The sequence below is a fragment of the Furipterus horrens genome, unplaced genomic scaffold (genome assembly GCF_987537825.1).
Source record: "Furipterus horrens unplaced genomic scaffold, mFurHor1.1.pri manual_scaffold_1, whole genome shotgun sequence".
NCBI classification, from domain to species: Eukaryota; Metazoa; Chordata; class Mammalia; order Chiroptera; family Furipteridae; genus Furipterus; species Furipterus horrens.
In genome coordinates this window covers 199,579,669-199,596,844 of record NW_028327171.1, presented here as the reverse complement: position 1 = coordinate 199,596,844, position 17,176 = coordinate 199,579,669, and positions in this window count along the sequence as shown.

Genomic DNA, 17,176 nt, shown 5'->3' with positions numbered 1-17,176 from the left:
CTTTGATATCCTGAGCCTGATGGTCTTGAGTTACCCTTTATGTCGTTTGTTTATGCTGTACGGTTATATTTCAGATGTTCTTTGATAGGATCTTCCTTCTGGCTACTTGGTTGAGAGTCACTCTATCTGCTTTGTCTTGAGTTCTTTTGTGGATATGCTGTTAAAGACATAAACACACAGCCCAGGCAGGAGACCCACACCCTCAGAAAGTATCCCCCACTCTATCCTGCTATCGTTAGCCAACTAGCCCGTATTAATATAAATGTAAAGAGATTTGAGCTTTTATACTATAAGAAGAATAGATACAAGTTGTTTTTGGGGAGGAAAAATATAATTTTTGATAGAGGGGTTGATAGATTAATAATAGTTGAGACTGTGCTAGCCAGTTAGTAATATTTACATTGTATGTTAAGAAAAATAGAAGAAAAGGATAGAAAAATACTTAGTATAGTAAGAAAGTGGGATTGTATTGTATTTGGGTTTATATAGTAATTATATTGTATTATTTAAAGTAATAGGGGGGCTAAGCTAGACACACAAACGAATAAACCACTATTAAAGAGAAAGGATGAGAAGGAGAGGTTATATGCAACACGTTAGAGATAAAGTTTGTTATTATTGGAAGAGGTGGAGGAAAAACACCCCCCCAAAAAATCCCCAAGAAAATAGAAGAAAGAAAAGAAGAAAGAGAGAAAGAGAAGAAAATAAAAAATTTACCACAACCCCCCCAAAAAAAACCCCAAAAGGTAAGCAAGAAAGGAACAAAGAAAGATAGAAAAGAAAGAATACAGAAGAAAGAAAGAAAAAAGAGAGAGAAAAAAAAAATTGAACCAAAAAAAAAAATATATATATATATACCCCCCAAAAAAACCCCAGGAAAAGAATAAAGAAAGAAGGAAAGAAAAGAAATTATTAAGAAGAAAGAAAGAACAAGGGAGAAAAAATTTGGAAAGAAAAAAAAAAAAAAAACGATGTTTTTACTCCGTTTTAGCCTTGGTGTGTTGTCTTCTTTTTCTGGGTCCGCAGCTGGTCTAGTGTGGGAGGTCAGAGGTTCTTGTTCTTTTGCCGGACTGGTGTGCGCACCCGGTTGCCGCTATGGTGCGCGCCCGCGGTTGCCGGCACGGCGCGCTACCTTGCTGCCCGCTGTAGCCAGTTGAGGTGCCCTTGCGCGCAAGCCCCTGCGCGCTCGGACGGCCCGAGAGTTTGCCCCGCGGTTGGAGCCCACTGCTGCCGGGCCGCGGTGGTTCCCCGTTCGTGCCAAGGTGTCTCTGTCCGCGCGGGCGGCCCGAGCGCTTTCCCCGGGATTGGCTCCCGCCTTCGCTGGGCCGCGGCGGTTCCCCGTTCGCGCCGAGGTGTCCCTGCCCGCGCGGGCGGCCCGAGCGCTTTCCCCGGGATTGGCTCCCGCCTTCGCTGGGCCGCGGCGGTTCCCCGTTCGCGCCGAGGTGTCCCTGCCCGCGCGGGCGGCCCGAGCGCTTTCCCCGGGATTGGCTCCCGCCTTCGCTGGGCCGCGGCGGTTCCCCGTTCGCGCCGAGGTGTCCCTGCCCGCGCGGGCGGCCCGAGCGCTTTCCCCGGGATTGGCTCCTGCCTTCGCTGGGCCGCGGCGGTTCCCCGTTCGCGCCGAGGTGTCCCTGCCCGCGCGGGCGGCCCGAGCGCTTTCCCCGGGATTGGCTCCCGCCTTCGCTGGGCCGCGGCGGTTCCCCGTTTGCGCCGAGGTGACCCTGCCCGCACAGGCGGCCCGAGAGCTCCCACTGACCCCGGGCTGAGGTGTTTTCGCGCTCGCGCACTGCCCCGTGCCCTCAGTCCCGCTGAGCCGAGCTCCGGGAGTTGGTCTCTCGCCTCTTAGGGCAGGGCCAGGGACACTTGCGCTCAGTGGAATCGAGCGTCTGTGGGTCGCCGCCTCTCGCTGTTCCCGTGCTGCAGCCGCCCCGTTCCCTCACCCGTCTGGGTGGGCACAAACAGAGCCTGCGCTAGTGGTCTGCTTTCCGGCCTAGGGCCCTGCGCCCACGGGAGCTGTCTAGGGGTGTCTGTGCACAGTCCTCTGCGTGTTCAGTGGGCCCTCCCTGTGCCCGTTGGGGTACTGATCTTATGTCCGTTGGGGAGTGTCCGAGGGACGCCTGGACTCACGGCCCCGCGCACCTGGGCCAGTGAATGAGAGCACTTCCCTATGTGCGCCCCCGCGACCCAATGGTAGGGTTGAGGAGTGGATTAGCGCACCCCTGCGCCTGGGCTCCTCCAGAACGGCCTACCACTTCCAAACTTTCCTCCCGTCTCCACCATCCACTAGAGAAAAATATAAAGGAGAATTATGTTCTCACTTGCCCGGCAGCACGCTGTCTCCTGTCCTTCAGCGCCAATGCCACTTGGTCGAGTCCCGTCTCTGCCAGCGGGCAGAGATCCACTCTCCGCCTGACTCCTCTCTGGGGTAGCCTGTGGTCGCCAAAAATCCTTTGTGTGCTTCCCGCCACAGCTCGGGCAGCCGCCCCAGTCAGGAATCCCGTTTCGTCCCCTTTTTCTCCGCTATCCTCACTAAACAGGTTGTTCCCAGATGGATTTTCTCTAATCCAGCAGTGCCTTGGCTCAACTCCCGCCAATGTCCAGCTGCTCACTGAGATGTTCTGTCTGCAATTAGACCAAACTGCAGACGGGTCTCCGGAGCCTAAAACCGCAACCTCTCCTCACTCCTCCGCCATCTTACCTCTCCCGGTTGTTTATTTATTCAACAAATATCGAACACTAGTTGTTTGTCAGGGACTTGCATAGGCCTCTGGGGGTAATATTGTGAGCAGAACCACCTGTTTCCTGTCCTTAGAGAATTTGTCATCTGTTCTTGTCACTAAGCCCTTTCCTCTATGTCACGCTTTAATCACGCACCCTCCTGTCCATCTTCATAGTCATTGCTGTGGCTCAGGTCTTGGCCTTTCCTGCTTTGGTAGGGAAAGGCCACCGAGTTGGTTTCTGTGCCTCTACTGTTCCGCCCCGCGATCAGTCTGCACTGCAGAGGCAGTCCCCTCTCTAACACAGGAGAGACTGCATCGCTGCTTGGTCCTCACTCACACATCTTTGTTGAATCTCCTGGACTGACAAAATCAGGTGTGTAATCCTTGGGAAGACGTTTACCCCTGATTTACCTGTGCATTTGTATCTTCTTCCTCTTTCCTTCTCTGGACCTCCCTCGAGGTCCAGGTACACAGAGCTTTTCACCATATACCGGTCATGTGGCCTTCATGCTCTTATTTGGAAAACCACCTGCACTTTTCAGTGCTTGGTGAACACCGTTTAGAACACATTTAGTAACCAGCTCAAGTGTCACTCCTCTGCAATTGTCCCTGATTCCCCATACTTCCCCATTCGGGGCGTCCCTTGTAATTCTTACTGGTAATATCCACATCCATAATACATTGATGATCTCCACTTTTAGTTTCCTTGAAATGAAGCAAGAGATGAGTATTTTAAAAATATTTTAATTTCAGAATCCTTATAAATCTCCCCCCCAAAGTCTTTTCCCATTGGACGACCTGCTGAAAGACAAATTCCAAAGCAATTAATTTAGTTTTTTCCCCCTAAATACAATGATTTTTAGTTCATTAATGGAGTTGTACAACCATTATCACAATCAACTTTGGAACATACTTATTACTCCAGAAAGAATCTCTGTATCCTTTAGAAGTCAGTCTCCATTTGTACCCAAATCCCTGTCCCTACACACACACACCACTCTACTTTCTGTCTCTGGATTTGCCTGTACTGGCTATTTCATGTAAATGGAGCCAAACATTATGTGGCCTTTGTGTTTGGCTCTTTCACTTAGCATAATGTTTTCAAGGAATCCATAAGATAACATGCATCTGCATTTTTATGGCTGAATAATATTCCACTGTGTGGATATACCATATTTGTTTATTTATTCATTTGTTGATGGATTTTTGTTGCCATAAATGATGGAAAATGTTGCCATAAACATTTTATCATGGTTTTTAAATTAATTTTAATTTTAATCTACCTCCTTTGGCACTGTTATTTGCATAACAATGAAGAGTATTAATGAATTATGGAGTTAGATTGTTCACTTTTAAATCTATGTGACTGGAAATTTTTTCTACCTTCTCTGGCACTCAGTTTTCTGAGGAAGATAATAATAGTGTCTATCTCATAGGGTTGTTGTTCAGTGGATTAATACACATAAATGTATACACTGGTGCAAGTTACATAGTAACGGCTCTATAAATATTGCTTTCTATATAATTATTTATGTAATATTTATTAAATTACATAATCCTAGGAGCAGGTGCAGCTGGTATGACAGGATTGGGAACACACACAACTGATTCTTGATAAACTTAACCTATGTGATCTCTTATTAGCTGGGCTTATTCAGTGTTTGTTGTACATTAGTCACTGCTTTGCAGAGAAAACAGGCATTGTTCATTCAGGTTAACCTAGTGGGACACTTACAGTCGTCAAAAATCACACAGTTTGTGAATAAGTTCTGGGGATCGAATGCCCAGCATGGTGACTATAATTAATACTACAGTATTGTATTCATGACCTGAAAATTTATCTGAACTACTGTTTGAACATTTGGGTATTTGTTTGATTTATAAATTAGATTTTTTTTTTTTCAGGAAAATAGAAGCCACCAAGGCTTTACTGTAGAAAAGTGTTTAATATAGGGAGTCCAAAAGGGCAGAACTTGAGAGAGTTGGACCAGTTGTCTCAACTGTCTGTGGAAACCAACATGAGTACTTGTCAAGAAGTTACCCTGAATCCTCGGGCAAATTCTCACGAGCTGTCTGACTAGACCACGCTTGTAGCAACTGCCATCTGAAGAAAATGGCTCCCTTTCTCTCCTTCCTTCAACCTCTCAGACAAGCTTCTCTCACTGAAGGACTCTAGCAAGGTCCTTACTGGCAAAAGAATCTGGAAACAGTTTGCAGGCTTCATACCCCTGCAAGTTCAGAAGGCAGAGGCTACACAGATTGTGCTCAAGTAACTTCCAGCAGTGATTGGTAGTTTGCTTTTGAAAATACTTCCACTGATACTTTGTGCTGGATGGGCTATTGTTCAGATGTTCCTGTCTTTCTCGTCATGTGCGGATGGGCTAGAGTGCTCAAGTGTTGAGTGAGAAGCAAAGGCCCGGCTACTAAGAACTCCATGCACATTTGAACATTTCATTTGAGTGGCTTGCCTCCAAGATAGTGGCTGGAGAAATCAGTAATTTTGACATAAGTGAAATGGAATCTTGCCTGACATCGTGGTCACATTGAATTAAAAGAGATGTCAACTATTTATGAAGCATCTTGACGGGAAGCATTTCGAATGAGGCAAAGGAGAATTAAAATGAAAGACTCATTTACCAAAGCAAAGGGTGATCAGTATAGTGAACAATTTTATGTCTCTTTTGGCATTTACTTAAATATAATCTTTTTCATGAAGGTTTGAAATAAAGTGACTGCTGATACATTAACTCTGACGTACAGGTAGCTGTACCTATTCATCTGTGTATATGCGGAATATATTTTCCTCTCCTTCTCCTGGCCCATTCTGGGATGAGAAAAAAGCTCCAAAGACCATTTCATTGTGCTCATCAAGGGAGGGGAAGAGATGCCAACCTTTTTAAGATAAATCTATCACAGAACTAATAATTATCTTGGTAACATCAAGGTCTAAGTGCCCTGTGGGTCTTTTGAAATAAAAAGCCCAAGTTCATTTCAAGTAGACCTAGGAGGGCAAGGCTGAGAGATTAGTGGTCCTCGGAAGGATTGTCAAAACAGAGCAGACTTACAGATAGGAAACCATACAATGTACTGTCCCAAAGAGTCTACTTTTGAGAGAGAAAGAGAGCACCAAACATAATCAACATTACCCAGTTTCTTCAACTATTTACTTAATTCCTGACAGATCTTTAAAATATTGTATATATTAAAACCTATGTACAAAAATAAATATTTTTTAGAACTATTGATAATATATATTGTATGTTAAAGCAAAATCTATATTGATTATCTAAAAATGTAAAAAAAAAATAAGCAAAATAATTATTGTACATTCCTGTACTTTAACTAGTTTCTTAGTCATATCTGTCTCTAGTAGAATGGAATAATATGTATAATTTTATGCATTTTTTAATGTATCTCAAATACTACCAGCTGGCACACTAGGTATGCAGCATAGCAGCCATCTCTGCACCGTTTCTAAACATTTGTGGCCAAGGAATCTACATGGAGTCCTTGAAAGGGATGCATTAGTTGTGTTGTCTCTGGTAAGATTTGGAACAAATGTGACCAGTTATTATTAGTTGACTTTAAGATTTATGCATGTATCAAAATAAGAACTCCTGTCACTCCATATGAATGGCACACACTACCAGATGCAACCATAACTATAGATGGAAGTACAAAGCAGAACGCTCCCAAACTCACCCCCACCCAGACTGAATCTCAGCTGATTTCAAACCCTGGTTCCACTACTTATTTGTGCCAATGTGAGGTCCCTAACCTCTCTGTGCCTCAATCTTCCCATCTGTAAAATGGAAATTCTATGGGAATTATTAGGTCTAAGTAAGTCAGTAAATGAAAAACACTGATAACAGTGCCTTACACAGAAAACATATACTGTACTAGCAATTGCTTTTATATTCTATAGGAAAACTTTTCCACTCCAATACATTGATTAAAGACTTAATTATCCTACAATTTTGCAGGTGTTTTAAAATACCTTCAAATATCCCTTTACACTCTTAGGAGCCCTACACCATTTCAAAAATGGCTTATATGTAATCATTTATATTTTAATTTCATTTATTTTATTTTATAGAAATCACACGTATAATTACATCATTTTAATTTTTTTTTCTTTGTGTTTTTCTTTCACCATTGCAGATGACCTTTATCTCCTACTTCTAGGGGGAACTTCCCATCACTTCCATGCACTGCTATAGAAAACTACCACCCTACTTGTTCCATAAGGAAACACTACAGCAAATCTAGACATATGAAGTAGAACAGCATAAAGGTAAATTTAGGTCATGGGTTTTGAAGCCCATAAATATGGGTTGAATTCTAATTTTTCTATGTACAAACTGATCTCAGGAAACTTTTATGAATGACCTAAACTCTCTAAGACTATCTTGTCACCAACAAAACGGAAATCATATTTTCTTCTTAGGGTTATTATAAGGCTTACGTAAGCCTTTGAACCTACAGTAATGAGTGCAGTGCCTGGCATTTAATCAGTATCAGAATGTGTTCCAAGGGTCATTCTTAGACCTTCACATTCGTATTTATTTAGTCTTCCCAACAACTTTATATGTTAGATTTATACTCTTATCACTGTTATTTCAACAAGGAACTGAGACCCAAAGAAGTCGAGATACTTACTCAAAGCTGCAGCCGTGACTTTAAACCTGTATGTACTTAACAACGGCAGCTAAAATATTTTTAGTTGAAGCATAGCTCATGTTGTAAAATGTGAAAAGCTTGTGTGTACAGTTTGAGAAAATTTTATATATGTACATATAAACTCTTATGACAACCATGCATATTAAGCTCTACCTTACCTACATCACTCAGAAAACTCCTTCATGGCTCTTCCAGCCAGTGACCTCTTTCCCCTGCCGGTGTAACCACTAGTCTGACTTTTAACTCTGGATATTCATTTTGCTGTTTCTGAACGTCATACAAATTCAGTTCAACAATGTGGAATTTTTTTTGCATCTGCCTTCTTTCACTCCTCCTATCTGTGAGATTAATCTCATGTTGTTGTGTATATCTGTATTCTTTTCAATGTATTGTGTTCCATAGTATGTTTATATCAAAATTTACCCATTCTGTTGTTAAACAACATTTGTGTTATTTCCAGACTTACCCTTTTATTATTAAAATTGCTGTTAACATCTTTGTTTATGCCTTTCTGTAGGCATATTTATTCATAATAGATAAATGCTTAAGAGTTAAATTGCAGCATCACACAGGTTTGTAAAACTACTCAGGGCCTGAATTCTTAAACATCATGCCATCATCACCATCAACAGCAATAACATTGTCATCATTGTTGACAATTTTAGCAGGTCTGTCTGGCCAGTGTAGTAGTCCCTGCTCCCTTTCCCATGAACAATTTACTGAACCAGAAGGATATCACATAAGTGTGTGATTCCAACCTTCTTCCTCTCGGGCCATAATCTGTTGGATTAGAGGTGAGGCAGAGTTTTTAATCTGGCCTTAGATCACTTCTATGCTGTGAGGCTTTGGGTATTTTCAGTCGCTGAGCCTGAGTTTTGTTTTTTTATGTAAACAAGATATAATTGAGGTGTCTTATTGCGGTGTTTGGAAAGACAAAGGTATTGCAATATGTTTTAGTACAGTAGCACATTGTAAGTACTCAATAAATGGTAACAATAATAGCTATCATTTAATGAGTGGTTATTAGGAGGCAGACAATACCCATGTATTATCTCAAGTAATCATGTGGAGATGTATCAGCTATTGAGAAACACTATCAAGTTAATAAAAGTTTAAATCCCTTTAATGGGATTTAAATGTTTCTTTTTTTCTGGTGTGTGTGTGTGTGTGTGTGTGTGTGTGTGTGTTATAGTTATAATAGTTTGTTGGCAAGGCTTATTTCAAGACTTCCCAGCATCACATTTAACTTATTCTTCTTCTTAAGTATTTCTGCATCCCCCTGATTCTTAAGGAAAGATAAGAGAATGCCATCTTAGTCCTAGGGAGTACAGTAGTTAATTTAGTTCTCTCAAAATGTTTACAGCTAGTTTTCTTATTGCTCTATTGCAAAAAGATTCTGTAGTTTAAGAGTGAATATATAAACTTTTCTTTTAGTGATTTCAGTTTACAGTAAGGTGAACATCTGATGGAAAAATATGATTTTCTGAAACAGAACTCACACATTATTTCCAACTGGTAGGTATAAATTAATGTGACAAAGAGCAATAATTTTCTAAGTCTTACATGAAATTGAAGTATCTCGTCGGCAGCCGTCCGTCTCGAGAGACGATGGTGTAGCTTCTTAAGAGTCTATCTGCACCGCCGAGAATGGCTGTGCAGTCCGACTCGGGAGTGACACGGTATCTGTCTCCTCCCGTGTTGAATCGACATCTTGCGATGACGCTGGAGTGTCCTCTCCAGTGAAGCTGAAGCTACAGAGCCTGGGCAGGGTGATATGGAGGATCTAAACCTTGTCTTTTCTTAGCATGCAAGAAGATCTATTGACTGTAATGAAAATAGTGCTACTCTCTCCTCTCCCAACGTCATCCTTGGAGCTTTGACATTTGAATTCACAAGTTAGCTTTTATTTTAACAGTTGTTGAAAATACACGTTTTAAATGCCAACAACTCAGAAGTCATTCCCCTTTTCCTAGCAATTTACTGGTGGCATTTAGTCACATGGTTTTGCCTTCCCATTGACCTAGCTTGATTTGAAAATGTTGTATATTGGGGGGAAATAATTTCATAATTTTTAATGGGTCAGGTCACTCAGTGCTCCAATCTAGACTATGTGTGTGTGTAAGTGTATATTAGTGTGTATGTAGACATAGGTATTTTATTTAAGGAAGTTAATTTGTTGCTCAGTATCTAAGGAAGAAGGTGCAAAAGTGAAAAGCTTTCACTGTGAGCTTGTTAAGAATTCAGGTTTAAATTAATTACTTTACATGACAGAAGTTCATAAAAATATAGATGGTATAGAACAAAAATCAGTCAAGAAAAAAAAATTAAATTAAGCACCAATGGCAGCACATTAAATTGCATTAGGATTGACAGGAGGGTTTGCCTATGGTTTAGTCAAGTACAGTCCAGGTTTCTATGACCTCCTGGATGTACTTGTACAATGACTGTAGACAGGCATGGTGTGTGACAATCCTCCATATTTGCATTAATGCCAGAAACTTTTAGAAGTTAATGAGATGGAAATGTTACAAATGTTTCAAGGTTATTATCACATTTATGAGAACATTTATATACAAGGTTATTTGTTTAGCATCAGATTATATCTTAACAATCACAAGATGACAGTATAGATGACCTTGATTGATTTTTTAATTCACTTCTCAGGCTTCCATTAGTTTTTCCTTTTATTTATATTACATCATAGTTTCCATGATTACAACACCTTTCTTCCTCATAGTTAGTTTAGTTTTTTTTTTTTAATTGGAAGAAAATGGGAATACACATTTTTTCCCTCTCTGAGTTTCCACTAAGTTGTTGAAACTTTGGATAATGAGAATAAAAATGAACAAATACTATAGTTGTCCTTAAGAAATTTTCCAGCTCATGGATATGCAAATTGGTCTGATGTTTAGGTAATTTAATTCTATTTCTATTTTACTTAAATTTAGTAGTCTGCTTAGTTTTATCAAAGTTCAACATCTAGTGATGTATTCACTTGGTTTTTCTTTGTTATTTGCTAATGGAATAAATTGCCTTAATACATTTCCTACTAGTGAAGTATTCCTACATTTCCAGGAAAATCTCACTTAATCATTGATACAGATCATATTGATATCCCACTGGATTCACTTACTGTTGGAGCAGCTATTTAGAGTTTTCAGTAGTGTCCATAAGTGAAATCAATCTACAGCTCCCCTTTTTCTAGTAGTATAAAATTAAATTTAGGTTCTAAGGTTTGTACATTTAACTGTGGAGATAATACTTTGACAATTTTTCTGTGTTGTAATATACTGACAGAGAAGGAAAACTCTGACTCCAAAAAACCTCCGCTGCCTTGCGGCATACCTCTTCAGGGGAAAGGCTAAGGGAGTAAACCCCGACAGAAAATCCGGAGCCGGAGTCCCTAAGGCGGTTTGACGTTATAGTCAACACTGGCAACTCCTGCGGCGCACCTGAAGCCAAGCTGTATTGACTCCGTCTTTCCCTTGGATCCTTCAGCTGCGAAGAGAGGGGGGGTCTGCTGCATGGGCAACAGCAGACCCTCCACATTACCCTGCCCAGGCTCTGTAGCTTCAGCGTCATCGCAAGATGTCGATTCAACACGGGAGGAGACAGATACTACCATGTCACTCCCGAGTCGGACTGCACAGCCATTCTTGGCGGTGCAGATAGACTCTTAAGAAGCTACACCATCGTCTCTCGAGACGGACGGCTGCCGACTTGAATATACTGTGACAAGCATCTCTTCTTTGAAAGATAGGCAGCAATGAAATGTATCTAGATCCAGGATGTATTTTTTAATCCTCACTGAGGATATGTTTATTGATTTTTGAGAGAGAGGGAGAACAAGAGAGAGAGAGAACAAGAGAGAGAGAGAGAGAGAGACACAGAGAGAGAGAGAGAGAGAGAGACAGAGAGAGTGTGTGTGTGTGTGTGTGTGTGAGAGAGAGAGAGAGAGAGAGAGAGAGAAATTGGTTGTATCCTGTACACACTCTGACCAGGGATCAAACCCACAACCTATGCATGTACCTTGACACAACCTTTTCGTATATGGGGTGACCCTCCAACCAACTTAGTCACCTGGCCAGGGCTTTAGCATCTATTTTTGGTGCTAAGTAAAACCTTTTTAGACTCTAATCAAGTCTTAAGAATCCCAAGATCTCACTGAAAGACCGTTGTGTACTCTTTGTATTGACAAAAATTAACCCCAAATTTGAAATATTGAAATTTCGTATTAAATTGCAAATGATTTTACATTTTTTTAAAGTGGAATATCTTCATGTTCTGGACTCATCAGTTCCCAAGAGGAACTGGCATATACCAAAGAGGAAGTCTTGCATATGTGCAGAGGAGACATGGAAAAGAATGTTCATAGACGCACTGTTGGCAATATCAAAAACTGAAAATAACCCAAATGTCCAATAGTGGGCAAATGGATAAATAACTTGCAGTATGTTCAGTCTTATTATATGAAATGAAACTGAATGAATACACAACACCTTTCTGCATCAATCTTAGTAACATTAGGTTCAGTCCTAAAGCAACCAGAAGATCCCCTTCATCAAAAGTTCACAAGACAAAGCTAAACAACTCTTAGCTACATCCATTTATGTAATAAACCTATAAATAAAAGCATAAAATTCAGAATGGCAGTTATCTCTGTGCAAAAGGAGTGAAAAGAAATTATAGAGAAGTAATACAAATAACTAATTGGTATTATTCTAGGTCTTGAGTTAAGTAGTGAGCTTATAAGTATTCATTGTATTGATTAGAAACAAATAACATAATAAATTAAATGAGAAGGCCATGCATGGGAGTGATGTTTTTATGAAGCAAGGGTGATGATTATTCCAGTGCTATATACCCTAAATTTAATATACACGTGTTTATGTGTGTGTATGTGTGTACGTGTGTGTATTTCTTGTAATAGTTCTACCTCTATATAGCCTCTTAGTTTTGATCTTTCTCTTTCCAGTGTTGGTGTGTCCTTAAATTCCTTTCAATTTTTCCATCAAAATGTGTGGGAAGCTTTAACACCTGTGTAGATCAGCTGCTGAGGTCTCTTGGATAAAGAGAGATAATATGAGAAATTTTTTTTCTGGAAGTCTAGCCATGCACACAGTTGAAGCACTTCATTCTGAAAAGCAAGCAAGGCCCAGGAAGACAGCCCTCCTCTATGACCAGCGGGGCAGCGGGAATGGACGTGTTTTGCAGCTGCATAGAGAGCAGGCCCAGCACTGCCCCCTCAGTGTGTCAAGGTGACCTGTGATGCTTCCCAAAGCACTTGTGGAACCTGTTCTGCCTCGGGGCCCCAGAGGAAAGGTCAGCTTTCGACAAGTACATCTTCCTGTGACTACGGTGTGTTATAAGGCAGCTCTGATTTTTCGAGAATTGGTTTAAGTCAGTGCATTTAAACTTTCGTTTTGCAGTTGAGTCCCCTGGGGAATGTTAAAACACCCTAATGCACAGCTGACCATTTGATTCTAATGTTCAGCTTATGTTGATACCACAGCTTCAATGATAAAGGTAGGAGATTAAGTAGAAGATTTAAATGCTTTCTCCTGGTAAATTTACCACTGCATATATCACAACCATATTAGTAGCATGGTCTTTTCTCTTCATAACATAATAATAATTAAATTGGCTGTGAAATCAAGAACGGACCCTAAAGAATGCTTCCGTAGATGGAGTTCTCCTGGTGGTGATCATTTACTAGTTGCTAACTTTATTTCTTTAGTTATAAAGCCCCAGTTATATACTCAGCTAAATATACATTTTTCAGTATCCTTGCAGCTAGGAGTAGCCCTTGTGACACATTTCTGGCCAATGAGTTGTAGGTAGAAAACTTCTGGCTGGGGCTTCTTGGAAGGACTCTTCCTTTCCTGATTTAACAACAGGCTAGATGAAGCTGCCGAGGCTCCTTTTGTCTTCTTACCTGGACTAAAGATATGATGTCCGGAGGTGCAACAGCCATCTTGAAACCACAATGACAAAAGCCACATCTTAGGGATTGTAAAAGCTTTAAAGATTCCCACTGTCATTGTTTAGCTGCTGTTGAGGTCTGACCTTCTAGTTATGAGAGAAACTCCCTCCAAACTTAATAGTCACAGCACTTGCTGTTATTAATCTTTGGTACTTGGAAGTGAGCACATTCTTCTTTGACTCAGTTTCTATAGGGCTTTCAAAATGTTTTGAGTTTTTCAATTCATTTAATAATGGCTTCAAAACTGTCAAAACTAGAGGAATGATGAGAATTAGAAGAGGAGGTAGCAGACCATGCCCTGTCCCTATAGACCATGGCCAGTAAGGATGGTGGGCAGGGCCATCTAGTGTCCCCGAGGACACACACGTGAAACGTTCTCCTATAATCAAGTGTTCTTACAGGGCAGAGGAGGTTCAATGAGCGATGATTGATTGTTAGGGTATATACATTGAACTGGTAGCCTCTGAAGTCTTAAACTGTCCATCTCTCCTAAAATTCAAAAGTAGGAGACACTTTAAGTCAAGTGACCATAAATCTTCTGAACTCCTCATCTGAAGGTCAGAGGAAAGCTCCTTGGTGCTTTAGAATTTGAGCTGTGGTTTTGCTGGAGCCTGGAAACCTTAAATTGGCTGGTCCTTAGCAACTAAAGGATCTAATTCCATAATTGGAAACTTATTGAAGTCAATCTCTCAATAATTTCCACTTAATATAGTAGCATTTGTTAACTACAACCATATAGAATAAATTTAACCTTTTTTGTATTGTTCCAAGTATGTACCTTTAAATTTAATTCATAGATCTCAGGGTCCATGTTAACATTAGCTGCAACTGAAAACTAGAGGCTTCCTGTCTTTCCTTTCCAAATTAAACATTTATTCTCAGCTGGTTTCTTAGATTACTTTATTATATTTGGTTTTGTATAAATGCTTCCAAAGATAAGCATGTTTGGAATGGTTCTTTAACATTAGTGGCTTTGAGTGCTTGTTTTGTAACTATTTTCTGTGGTATTTAATAATGGAAGTGGATTTCTTTTTCATATTTTCTGCATGTCAGATCTCTGTACCCCTCTTTCACCAAACTGCACGATTTTTTAAAAAAATTCTGAGATGAGGATGATTTTATGATCACAGGGGGAAAAAAAGAGAGAATAAAAATTGATATAGAGCAAGAAAATAATTCTCTGCTGGCATAAGATTTTTATTTAAAAACTTGAAGATTGTCTTGCTGTCAGTACACAGTCCTGGTAGTTCATTTCTGGATGGAAGAATTTGAGTTCTCAGCGTGGTGCTTCCACCTTGTTTCACACTGGTTTGTTTCATCTGATTATCTTATCAGTGAAAATGACTCCTTAGGTAACTCAGGGAATTTGACCAAGCTGAATGGGAAATTTCATATAAGTCCTCCTGCCTTTTATTATTATTACTTTTCTTTCTTCTCTGTTCCCTGCCTTACCCCAGATATTTTCAACGTCAACTCTTACAATGAAATAGACACTCTGAAACTGGAGGTCCCTTTTCCTTATTTACTAAAACATCATGGAAGTTCTGTTTGCGGACAAAATTTAAGCTGTGTGCAATGAATTGCATTAACACCAGCCACCATTTAGTGATGCTCACTGTGCGTCAAATACTGTGCCTAGCAGGTTATTTATATTGTTTCTCATAATTTTATTTACAACCCCGTGAGGTTGATACTATTGACTTTATCAATAAAGACAGGAGTCTGGTGCTTAAGAAGATTATGCAATTTGATCAGTATCAGACAACTGGTAGTAAATAGACTACAGCTTGGATCCGGTTTACCTTACCCTCATTCCCTTGCTAACGATAGTTAAATACTTTGCCTAACTGCTCTTTCTCCATACGTAGAATTAGACTCTTCAAATGGGAAGACACCTTAAAATGTTTCTTATCTAGCCTAATGCTGTGCCTATATTTTAGCTCTTCTTGAACCCACTAAAGGATGGGGACCTCACTTCTTTCTGAGGCACCTTCTTCAGTTTCAGAAAGGTCTGCAGAGAATTGCAGTTATTCACAACGGACCTTTCTCTTTACTGCTGTGGATAGGCCCTTTGATCCCTTATAAAGAGGCAGTGTGGGGTGGTAGCTAAACCTCATCTATAAAATGAGTACAATAATCCCAATAGTGCCGCTTAATGATTAAAATGATGGTAAGGGTTAAGTGAGGTAAAACATGTAAAACACCTGGTCATTAGGTTTATTCCATTCAAGTTCAAGCATTCTTTTAAGGCCTTGGGGATTTCCTCCTCTCTTCTTTCTGCATCCATAATAATAAAATTTCAGCAAAGTGATAACTGGCCCAGAAAAGGAGCCCACTTTAAACCGGGCTTCCACTTCTTATCTTTAACGTTCGAACTCATTTTCTCTCTGACGTTTATGTTGGCTCCATCCTTTCTTTATATATCCATGTTTGGGTTTTGCCCTTTCTGATTAACAGCTTGTTTGAATGCCCCCCCCCCCCCCAACCCATGCTGTGACAAGTTTTGATTTTCTCTATCAGCTCTAAGCGCTACAGTTGGAAACCAAGTGTTTCCAGGATGCGAGGGCCCTCGTAGTGTAGTGTACTCTGACCTGCCGCTCTGGGCCTCTGGCCGGGCCTCTCATTGAGAATGCACATGAGTTTATTCCACTGCTCAAGGGTTCCAGCTGCACTTAGAGTAAAAGTCTGATTCTTTACGTGGTGCAGAAAGGGTCTGTCACTGCATCACTCTCTGAAGTGCAAGTTTCTTCTGGGTACCACGCTCCAGCCGCAGTGATATTGTTCTGTTTCCCAATAATACCAACCTCTTTTTAAAAATTTCTTTTTCTGGAATGCTCCAAACTTCCTTCATTCTCATCTCACCTTAAATAATCATTTTTTTTCCGCGGTGCCTTACCTGACTTCCAATTCATGTTCTTATTGTACCTTATTCATTTTCTTATAGTGACCCTAAGAGTTTATAATTATATAGTTATTTCTATATTGTTTATAGTCTCACCAACAAAAGTATAAAATCCATGAGAGTAGAAATCTCATTTTGTACATATTAGACCTAACAGCATAGTGCCTGATATACAATGTGGACATTTATTCTATATTTGTAGATTCAATGAATCACCCTAAGTAAATTTGCAAAATATTAAATTTTCTGTAACCATGTAAAAAAGGGTTGTGTTTCAACATCCGTGCTTCCTGTTCTTAATTAAGAATCCATCATGGTTATACATTAACCGATATATAACTAAGAATAAAAATAATTTAAAGGGAATGATGAAGTGATGATATGAAGACACAGGGACACGGCATTGGATGTACACACTAGCTCTCTTGACAGTTCTTGAACTTGGCAGTCTCTGTGGCAGGCGTACTAGTCCTAACTCCCTTTCTTTGTTCCATCCACAGAAGTTCTTCAGTTAATGTGCTTGTAATTTCCAGTTGTATAATTATATCTCCTGAAATAATTTTGTTTCTTTCCAATTTTCATAATTCTCCATTACTGCACCCATTAGTTTTGATAAATAAGAGAGGATTGACTCTCTTGAGCAGCTGAACTCAATGCCTTTAGAAATCCTATGGTCAAACCAATTCCTTTCAGACACACTTCAGAATTATGTTTTCAACTGCTTAAAGAATTTTTTTTTATAAAATCACATTTACAATCACTATTTAGTATATGTTGACTAGTACACTTTAGAACAAGTGAGAAAGCACAATCTCTGTCTATAACTTATGATTTTTTAGACACAATTTTTTATTTTCAAATGAGCCTATTGAGTTTTATTGGCCTTTTGCATTT